Source organism: Petaurus breviceps, unplaced genomic scaffold, assembly GCF_028583685.1.
Source record: "Petaurus breviceps papuanus isolate PSGF00001 unplaced genomic scaffold, PetGlider_PUasm1.0 225, whole genome shotgun sequence".
Taxonomy (NCBI): Eukaryota; Metazoa; Chordata; class Mammalia; order Diprotodontia; family Petauridae; genus Petaurus; species Petaurus breviceps.
In genome coordinates, this window is record NW_027185889.1 from 7,340,655 (window position 1) to 7,352,204 (window position 11,550).

Consider the following 11,550-nt stretch of genomic DNA (forward strand, 5'->3'; position numbering starts at 1 on the left):
TATGTGCCAGGAATTGGAAATCTGAACACAAATGAAATCCTGCTTGGAAGATGATTACATTATGTCATGGGTTGACAACATGTGCATATATAGATATATACAAAATATATACAAGGTAATTCCAAAGGGGAGAAATCAGCACTAGGGAAAAGGAGAGGCTTCATAGCCAAGATGGTGCTTGAGTTGAATCTTGAAAGACATAATGAGGTATTCTAAGTAATGGAGGTAAGGAGGAATAGAATTTTAAGCATAGTGTCTACAAAGGCACGGGAATGCTAGATGGATGTTTTGTATACAAAACAAAGAGAAAGCCAATTTGACTGGACCATAAAGTTTGTGAACCGGAGTAATGTGTAAATAAGGCTAGGAAGGTAGATTAGGAATGAATTATAAAAAGATTTAAATGCCAAGAAGAAGGGTTTATATTATATAGAATAGATTATTACCCAACCATATTTATTCATGTTCTTTATAAGTTTTGGAGGCCTTCCTCTATGTTTATTTAGTATTTCATGATATTAGAGCAACACATAGGTTTTTATTTGTACATAAGGACTTAATGCATCATTATTCATTCATTCATTTATTCATTCATTCATTCATACATCACCCTTGTTATATAATCTATTAGATACTGCCATTAAAAGGGAAACTCCTTTGAGTAGTCAATACCTTCCTGACTTGATGAGATCTTCAAAATCATTTGCTACTAGCTCCTCCAGAAATTATTCTCTATTTCTCTCTTAATAAGTTGTGAAACTACAAGTGTTAAACCACATGGATGGCCCAGAGGAGGAATGTCACACCACATAAGATCCCAGAAATTAAAATCTACAGTTTTTCTCCCATTTTATGTTTAAATGATGAAGACCCCAAATGTTGTGCATATTTATTTTTATTTGGCTATGATTTAAAATTGCTCGTTAATTTTTCATGGCAGATTTCAACTCACAGTAACTGTTAGGATGCCTTTTGAATTCAGAAATCACCCCTCCAAAAAGAAAATTGATTTATTTTAATTCTGTCTCCATAATTCATGGGGAGAAAAGTTCTTTATTAGCTTTCTTCACAGGGAGAACAAATGCCTCATTAATTTTAAACATATCAATCTGAGAATGCTCTACACATCAAATAGAATAATGACTGACATTATCCAGAACACAATAAACCGCATACCAAAATTCAATCGCCCATCATTCACTCAGGACAAATATACACCCTTATTTGTGCTATGTAAGCTTCATGAAGAGAAAACTAATTAGAAAGCAGGAGGGAAAAAAAGTAGTTGATAAAAAGACTCTCATTAACACCAATAACCTATACCAATAGTTTCCAAACTTTTTATATTGTGTACCTCAGGTTTTTTTTTTTTATTGAGCACACACTCTTGATATGTGGTATTTATTTATAAATCATATGGATATAAGTATAATAAAATTGTGTATATCATAGTGTATACTAGTATAATAAAGTTATGCATATCATAGTATATACTAGTATGATAAAGTTATGTATATTATACTATACACTAATACAATAAAGTTATGTGTATTATAAAAGTTATACAAAAATAAGAATATGAAGGATAAATTAAAGATGAAATAACATTTGATCCTTGAATCAATAAGGAGTCACTGAAGTTTACTGAGTAGGGGAGTAACCTACTAGTCAGACCTGCCTATATTTTAGGAAAATCACTATGGCAACTAACTGTGCAGAGGATGGATTGAAAGAAGAAATGAGGCAGGGTGAGTAATTATTAAGGGGCTATTGAATTAGTCTAACAGTCTATCACCTCAAGAGAGGTGAGGAGGAAGTGAAATGGGGTGGTGGATATGAGAATAAAGGAGTTACAAGGGAGAAATATTTTTAATAGAACAATAACAAAGATTTGGCAAATGATTGGATATGGGGGATGATGAAAGTGAGAGATCAAAGATGATGCTAAGTTTTCACGTCTGAGTGATTGGAAAGTTAATAATCTTCTCCACAGTAATAGGAAAGTTCAGAAGAGGAATGAGTTTTGGCAGAAAACAATCATCTAAAGAGTTCTACAACCCAGATCTCAATTCATCCTCATCTACTCATACTGTGCAACTCATTTGGTCTCATCCTGATACCCTGAAGTGCAATGTTTGCCTGTTCCTTGTGCCTGAAAAGTTCCCCTTCTCAATCTTTGCTGTTTTGTTGAGTCATTTTCGGTCATATCCAACCACAACTCCTTTTGGGAATTTCTTGGCAAAAAAATCGGAGGAGTTTCCACTTCTTTGTCATTTTATAGATGAAGAAACAGACCAACAGGCTTAAGTGACTTGCCCAGGGTCACACAGTTCATAAGTGTCTGTGACTGGATTTGAATTTAGGTCCTTCTGACTCCAGAGCTCTATCCACTGTGCCACCTAGCTGCCTAATCTCTACCTTTCAGAATACTATTCATCTTTAAGGGTAGTTCCCCCGTATTGGCTTGGTTTTCAAATTGATTGTATTAAAACCCAGAGCTTGTTAATCCCACCTGTGGGATGGACTTTTTGATGTGAAAAGAAAGTCCTGACTGGGAGGAGCTGGTGACATAGATTTGGAGAGACAAGAGAGAGGCGGAAGTTCTTTTCGGAAGCAGCACCTCGTGGAGAGAGAGAGACTAAGAGATTGCTGGTGGCCGCTTTGAATTGCCCTGGACTTTTGAGACCTGCCCCCTGAGCTGCCAAGGACTGAGGAGACATGGCTGTTTTGCTGGTACTTTGTCTGTCTGTTTTGATGTTATTTTGCCAGATTTGTCCACTGGTGAAAGACTGTCCTGTTGAAGAAGTCCTGGAACCTGGCATTTGGTTAAGAAGGCCTGAGACTGTCCTGCAGACAGAGAGTGAATACTGTCCACTGGTGAGGGACAGTACTGAGAGTGAATACTGTCCACTGGTGAGGGACAGTACTGTTGTTGCAGGGGTCTGGAGACTGTCCGGCAGACAGAATGAATACTGTCCACTGGTGAAGGACAGTGCTGTTGTTGCAGGGGTCTGGGAGCCTTTCTGTTGGTTCAGAAGCCCTGAAGAAGGATTTTCTTGTTGTATGTTTACAGAAATCCTGGGAGAGGGCTTTGCTAATGTGTTCAGGGGTTCTAGGACTGTTCTACAGACAGAGGATAAATTCATGAAGGGACTGGCAATGTATCTTATGGCCTTGCTAAGCCTTGTCTCTCCAGGAACTAAGATTGCTGAGAACTTGCCTCGTGTCAAGATGAAGAAAAGACCTCCATTTGGGTATTAAGTGCTGTGTTTAAACTTGATGTAACTCTGGGGTAGATTCAATTGTGATCCAGGGGTGGGGAACTTTTGACCTTTTTGTGTTCTATGGTTGAGCAAATGAATGTATTTTACTTATGTTTGGAAACTAATCTCCATTTGAGAAGAGGGGCTTTGTGGTGGACTTAATTAAGGTATAGCCTAGGGGTGGAGAAGTATTTGGAACAGAGACTTTGTAATTGATTGAATGATTGGAAAGTCCTGGGGTGGGGTAGGCCTTGGAGATGATTTAATCACACTTAGTAAATGCTGTATTTTGAATGATGTCATGTTTTGATCTTCTCTGTTCTGGGTTTGTTACTGAAAAAAATAGAGAGCACCTATGCTGGTATTTTGAACCTGGGAAGTTGCCTTTGCTTGACATTACATTACATTCAGATACCACCTCCTCTAATAAACACTTCCCTGATTCTTCTCCCATTCCAGTGAGAAATGTGATCTCTCTTCAACACTCATGGTAATCTATTATGCACTTAAATTCATTTTCTCTTATACTTATTTGTCAATATGCCTTTCAGCTATTATCAGAACTATTCCAGTTACTTCCTAGCTGGTTTCCCTGTCTGCCTCTATTTCCTTTCCTGGTCAATCCAGCCTTCATACAGCTGCCAAATTGATATTCCTAAATTTAACCATCTCTCTCCCGAGCTCAAGAAGTTCCAATGATCTTTCTGAACTCTAAGATAGAAGGCAAATCCCTCTCTTCATATTTTTAAAGTAGGTAGGTGGCAAACTGGCTAGAGCTTTGAATTTAGTGTGAGAAAGGTCTACCTTTAAATCCTGCCCCAGACACTTACTAAATGTGTGACCCTGGGCAAGTCACTTAACCTCTTTGTATCTCGGTTTCCTCATGGGTAAAATGAGATTAATAATAGCAACTACATCCTAGGGTTGTTGTGAAGATCAAATGAGATAATCAAGGGTGTTCCAAAACTCTCAGTGTAGTTTTAAGTTATTGAGGACACCCAGTAAACACAAATCCCTTTGCCAAACTTACAATTTTCTCTAAGTGCTATTGTTAAGTTCTGTCTGACTCTTCATGTCAAATTGTCCTTGGGTTTTCTTGGCAAAGATAATGGCACAGTTGGCAATTTCCCTCTCCAATAGATTAACACAAACCAAGGTTAAGTGACTTTCCCAAGGTCATACAGCTAGTTAGTGTCTGAGGTCCAATTTGAACTCAGGTCCTCCTGATCTCCAGGCCTCATGTGCTATCTACTGAGCCACCTAGCTGCCTATAAATTCTACTCTTATTTAAAATCCCTGCTCAGTTTGGATCCACCCTTGCTTTCCAGGCTTATCACCCTCAATTTTTTTCCTTGTAATCATGATTGACCAGCTGGTCCCAATAGGTGATATCCTACCTCTCATCTTCCATTGGGCACTGACCTTGAGACACATCTAATTTCAAATCCTGACTGACACTTGCTAGCTGTGTGACCCGAGTAAATAGCTTGACCTCTCTTGTCTATAAAACAAGAGGGCTGGATTCTGTGAGCTCTGCAATCCCTTCTAGCGCTAAGTCTATGACCCTTGTGCATGCTGCTCCCTCTGCCTGGTCATATTCCCCCCTCACCTGTGCCTCGGAGAATCTCTAACTTTCTTCAAAGCACAATTTGAATATTATTCATATTTCCTTCTCCCTATAAAAATTACATTTTGTATATGTGTGTGTGTGTGTGTAGCATTTAATTTTCTATCTACACACTTTGCCCTCCCCCCTCCACCCCCATTAGAGTGTAATCACCTTACAGGCAAGGAATTTTTTTGTTTTGTTTTGTTTTTCTGTATCCTCAATACCATAAACCATATCTGGCACCTAATAAAAACAGCCAGGTGACTCATTGGGTCTGGAATCAGAGAGATTCAACTTCTAATCCAGTCTTCAATACCTACTAGCAATATGAACCTGGGCAATTCACTCAAACACTGTTTGCCTCAGTTTCCTTAACTGCAAAATGAAGATAATGATAGCACTGCACCTATATCATAGGGTAGTTGTGAGGCTCAGATGAAAATATTCGTCAAGTGCTTGGCATAGGATATATAGTATGTAAAGGGATATTTCTTCCCATTTGCCTCCTCTACTTAAAAGTATATTAAATTGAATTTTCTCCTGCACTAGAGGCAATATGATATTTTCAACGGAAATTTTGGAAAGAACATTGGCCTTGAAATCAGAAGTTCTAACCCTTGCTAAAACATTGGTCTTAAAGGCAAACAATCTGACTATTGCTAGTTCCTTGTGCCTCAGTTTTGTCATCTCCAAAGTGAAGTTAGGAACACTTTTGCTACTTGTTTTACAGCGCCATACATGAAATGCTTGTTCAGGTTGAAGCATCATATTAACATGAATTAGGATTATTTTTAGGGTCAAGAATCATGTCTTATTTATTTATACACCTCCTTCACCACCTGTCATACTGTTTCATACCTTTTGGTGTTATTGTTCACTTGTTTCAATTGTGTCTGATGTTTCATGACCTCATTTGTGGGGTTTTTTGGCAAAGATAATGAAGTGGCTTGCCATTTCCTTCTTCAGATGAGGAAACTGAGGCAAACAACTAGTAAGTGCCTGAGGCTGAATTTGAACTCAGGTCTTCATGACTCCAGGCCTGGCTCACTATCCACTAACTTTCACATTTTATACCATCTAGGAATTTAATAAGCACTGGTTGTGTGAATAAATTGATTTTTTTTATTTAAAAGCTTCATGAGCTTATGATTTGCCTAATTAAATACTAAGAGGAATTTAATAGTCAGAAAATATCTTGAGTAGAACATCAATAAAATAAAATAACCATCAGTTTAATCATTTTAAAATTTAGAATACTCAGCTCTTCAGTTATTATTGGTGGTTTAGTAACTTAGAAGCCTTGAGATGATATAAATATAGTACACAAATGTATGAATTTGTACTTAGGTGAGGCATGTATGGACTTTAGAAGCTTGCACAAATATCTTAGGAAAAATTAGATCATAAGTTCCTTGAGAGAAGAGACTGATTTTTCTATTCATATCTGTATCCCCAGGACTTATCACATTGCTTAACATATAGTAGGAATTAATAAATGCTTATTGATCTTTGACTCATTGTTGACATTCTACAACAACATCTGGAATCTCTTTACAAGGATAGTAATGATATATAATACCATTTCATCATGTGTAATGGAAAAAAGTTGACCATCTCTTTCAAAAATTCTTGCAAATTTGGAATCTCACATGCCAGTTACTTCTAATCAGAGATGTTCTGGTAAATGTTTAACAATTCTCCAAACAACTTTAAAATAACTCTTCAAATCAAATATCGTAGTGGCAGAACCAAAAACAAAGGTCTGGGTGGGATTATTTTTCCAGCCTAAGATAATTTAGGAGGTTGGGTGAGAGCTATCTCTGGGCCTTGAAGGTAGCCATAACATTAGCAACAGCAACAGTTTGGGAAGCCTTCAGTCATAGTTGGTTTGTGGATAAGACAAATGGTCAGAAACAGATTACAGGAGACCATTTGCTGGCATTGGGTGCAGCTGACCTGACTGGCAACTGTATTACCTATTACAGAGTTCTGGATCACAGTTCCAGGGTGGGGAGGAGTGCTTGTGATCAGTCATGAGGGTGAAGGGGTCCTGGTCATAGTTCCAGGGTCAAGAGGAGCACAAGCACTTGCAGTTGCAGGGAAACAGGGACACTTCCTTGGTAAAGACCAGAATGAATACCAGGAGTCTGGTGACCACACTTTTCCCTGGATTTCATTGCTTTGGAAGCACCAAAAACTTGCAGACCCTGAAAATGAGCTCTGAAAACAATAGCACAAAAAAAGTGAAGCTTGAGAAAGTGCCTCTGCAACCCCAAGTGAGCAGAGCACAACTTCAACACAAATTTTAAAGTTAAGAAAGAGGCTGGAAAAATGAACAAACTAGAGAAAAAACTTGACCATAAAACACTACTACATAAGTAGGGAAAACCTAGACATAAACTCAGAAGACAACCATGTAAAAACAGTTATAAGTAAAATTTCAAAGAAAAATTCTAATTGGCTCTACTAAGTTCTATAATTCCTAGAAGAGTAAAAGAAAGTGACAAAAGTGCTAGAAGAATTGGGAAAAGAAATGTAAATAATGCAAAAAATTATGAAAAGCGAATTAACAGATTGTTAAATGAGCCACACAAGGAAATTACTGAAGAAAACACCTTAAAAAACAGAATTGGACTAATGGTGAAAGAGGCACAAAAATTCACTAAAGAAAAGAATTCTTTAAAAAGTTGAATAGTCCAAATGGAAAAAGAAGTACAAAAACTGACTGAAGAAAATAATTCTTTAAAAATTAGAACTGAGCAAGTAGAAACTAATGACTCTATGAGACATCAAGAAGCTATAAAATAAAGTCAAAAGAATGAAAAAAATTGGAAATATCTCATTGGAGAAACCACAAACCTGGAAAATAGATCAAGAAGATATGTTTAAGAATTATTGGACTACCTGAAAGCCATAATCCAAAAAAAAAAAAAGAGCCTAGCCATCATATTTCAAGAAATTTTCAAGGAAAATTGCTCCAAAGCTCAACAACTTCAATAGAAATTAAGAGTCCACCAATCAGTTCCTGGAAGAGATGCCAAAATGAAAGTTCCCAGGAAATTATAGTCAAATTCCAATACCCCCAAGTCAAAGAGAAAGTACTTGAGGCAGCCAGAAAGAAACAATTCAAATATTGTGTTGTCTCAGTCAGGATCACACAATATTTTCACCTTCCTCATTAAAGGAGTGGAGTGTTTGGAATATGATATTCCAGAAGGCAAAGGAACTAGAATTCCAACCAAGAATAACCTACCCAGCAAAACTGAGTATATTCCTTTGGGGAGGGGAGAAGGGAGAAATGAGTGTTTAATGAAATGGAGGACTTTCAGACTTCTGATAAAAAAGAACAAAGCTGAATAGAAAATAAGACATTTAGGGGCGGCCAGGTAGCACAGCGAGTAAGAGCACCGGCTCCAGTGTTGAGAAGACCTGGAGATCGAATCCCGGGCTCAGACACTTAGCACCCACCAAGAAACACCTGGCCGTGTAACCTTGAGCAAGTTACTTAACCCCGATTGCTTTAAAAAAAAAAAAAATAGGACATTTAAACACAAGACACAAGAGAAGCATAAAAAAGGTAAATATGTAATAGTAATCCTAAGGGACACAATAAAGTTAAACTATTTACATTGCTATATGGAAAAATGATACATGTAACTCCTAAGAATTTTGTCATTTTTAGGACTACTAAAAGTAGCATATACAGAGGGCAAGGGTATGAGGTGACTATGAGCTCCAAAAAAAATTAAAATTTAGGAGTAACAAAGAGGGATGTACTGGAAGGATGGGGAAGGGAGAAGTAGAATGGGGAAATTTTTCTTATATGAAAGAGGTATGCAAAAAAGAATTTTCATATTGGAGGGGGAAATGAGGGTGATGGCAGGCAATTCTTGAACCTCACTCTCATTGGAATTAGGTCAAAGAGGGAAGAATATATATACATACTCAGTTGTGTATGAAATATAACTTACCCAATAAGGATGGGTAAGAGGAAGAGAGGAAGTGGATGAGGGAAAGGTGTTCAGAGGGAAATGATAAAAAGGAGGATAGATTAAGAGAAAAGGTGGTAGACCCCTTCAGGCTCCGCCGCCGGTAGCTCCTCTGCTACCAGCTCTCCTGCCACCTCGGGCCGGCGGCTCGGCGCGGCTCCGTGGGCTGGGCAGGAGACGGCTGAACGCGGGCGGAGGTTGGGGGGAAGGTGCCGCAGCCGGCGAATTCCGTTCATCTGGAGCATCTCTATGGGGTCTGCCCACTCCATGCCCTTTAAGAGAACATCCAGTGCAACAGCTGAACCAAAGGCACAATCATAGCCTTGTATTTAACAGGACTTTGTCTTCCTGGAGAACCACCATCGGTGTAAAGCTGTAAATAGCCTGTCTTTAAATTCCATCTCTTAGTTTTCCGTTTTGTTACACTTTAGAAGAACATCAAGAAACCATGAACAACTTTAGCAATGATGAATTTAACTTCAGTTTCCTGGATGAAGGCTTTACTGCTAAGGATATTCTGGACCAGAAAATTAATGAAGTTTCTTCTTCTGATGATAAAGATGTCTTCTATGTTGCTGACCTTGGTGACAATCCTAAAGAAACATCTGAGATGGTACAAAGCTCTTCCTCGAGTAACTCCTTTTTATGCTGTTAAATGTAATGACAGCAGAGCTGTAGTGAAGACACTTGCTGCTTTAGGAGAAGGATTTGATTGTTCCAGCAACTGAAATACAATTAGTACAAAGTCTTGGGGTGCCTCCAGAGAGGATAAATTATGCAAATCCATGCAAGCAAGTGTCACAAATTAAATATGCTGCCAACAGTAGAGTACAAATGATAACTTTTGATAGTGAAGTAGAGCTAATGAAAGTTGCCAGAGCTCATCCAAAGGCAAAACTGGTTTTGCGGATCGCCACTGATGACTCCAAAGCTGTCTGTCGTCTAAGTGTTAAATTTGGTATTGCTCTCAAAATTTGTAGGCTACTCCTTGAGAGAGCAAAGGAACTGAATATTGATGTTATTGGAGTCAGTTTCCATATGGAAAGTGGTTGTACTGATGCAGAAACCTTCGTACAAGAAGTTTCTGATGCCTGATGTGTCCTTGACATGAGGGTGGAGTTTGGTTTCAACATGTATCTTCTTGATATTGGTGGTGGCTTTCCTGGTTCAGAAGATGTAAAGCTTAAGTTTGAAGAGATCTCAAGTGTAATCAATCCAGCACTGGACAAGTATTTTCCACCTGACTCTGGAGTGAGAATCATAGCTGAACCAGGCAGATACTATGTTGCATCAGCTTTCACGCTTGCAGTTAACATCATTGCCAAAAAACTTGTATTGAAGGAACAGACAGGTTCTGATGATGAAGATGATGCAAATGACCAAACCTTTATGTACTATGTAAATGATAGAGTATATGGATCATTTAATTGCAACCTGTTTGATCATGCTCATGTTAAACCTATTCTACAAAAGAGACCAAAACCAGATGAGAAGTATTACTCTTGTAGCATATGGAGACCAACATGCGAATTGTTGAACGTTGTGATTTACCAGAAATGCATGTGGGAGATTGGATGCTGTTTGAAAACATGGGTGCTTATACTGTTGCTGCTGCTTCTACTTTCAATGGATTCCAGACACCAATTATCTATTATGTGATGTCTGAGCCAGCATGGCAATGCATGCAACAAATCAAGAACCAAGGTTTTCCAGCAGAAGTAGAGGATCAGGATATCAACACTTTGCCATTATCTTGTGCTTGGGAAAGTGGAATGGAACATCACTCAACAACTTGTACTTCAGCTAGTATTAATATATAGATGCTGTTTGTAGCCATTAATTGCAAGCTTAGCTCAAATTAGAGCATTGTGGGGGACCATTAACTTAATTCCTGCTAGAGTTATATGTTTTAAGAATAGGTTTGGCACAAATGCAGCAATATGGAAGACTTAAGAGATGGGGTCACACTTATCTGTGTTCCTATGGAAACTATTTGAATATTTGTTTTATATGGATTTTTATTCGCTTTTCAAATATGCTTCTAAAGATTGCCCCTCAGCTGCTAAGCAAGCATTGGTAGCTTGTACAGTGGCAGAATGGGATTGAGCTTAGTGTTGTGACCTGTTTTAAAATAAAAGTATATTGAAATAATTTTAAAAAACACTTAAAAAAAGAGAGGTGGTTAGAAACAAAATAGACTTTTGAAGAGGATAAAAAGAGAGAGAAGAAGAAACATAAGAAAATGGGGTGGAAAATACACAGTAATCATAACAGTGAATGTGAATGTAATAAGCTCACCAGTTTAGAAACCAGAATCCAACAGCATGTTGTTTACAAGAAACATGAATAAACACACAGAATTAAAATAATTGGCTGGAGCAGAACCTAATATGCTACAGCTATACTTTAAAAAAAAGGCAGGAGTAGCAATCATGATCTCAGACAAAGCAAAAGCAAAAATATACCTAATTAAAAGGGATAATCAGGGAAACTGAATGAAAGGTATCATAAACAATGAATTAATATAAAAACATATAGTAAATTTCTCTGATAAAAGTCTCATTTCTCAAATATACACTGAGTATGGAACTGAGTCAAATTTATAAAAATAAGAGCCATTCCCAATTGATAAATGGTCAAAGGATATAAAAAGTCAGTATTCAGAAGAAGAAATCAGTTATCTATAGTC

General features: G+C 37.7%; 1 pseudogene; it reads left to right on the plus strand.

The window, feature by feature from the left end:
* Positions 1-8,977: 8,977 nt before the first annotated feature.
* On the plus strand, positions 8,978-11,034 carry LOC138166609 (ornithine decarboxylase pseudogene; annotated as a pseudogene).
* Positions 11,035-11,550: the final 516 nt, after the last annotated feature.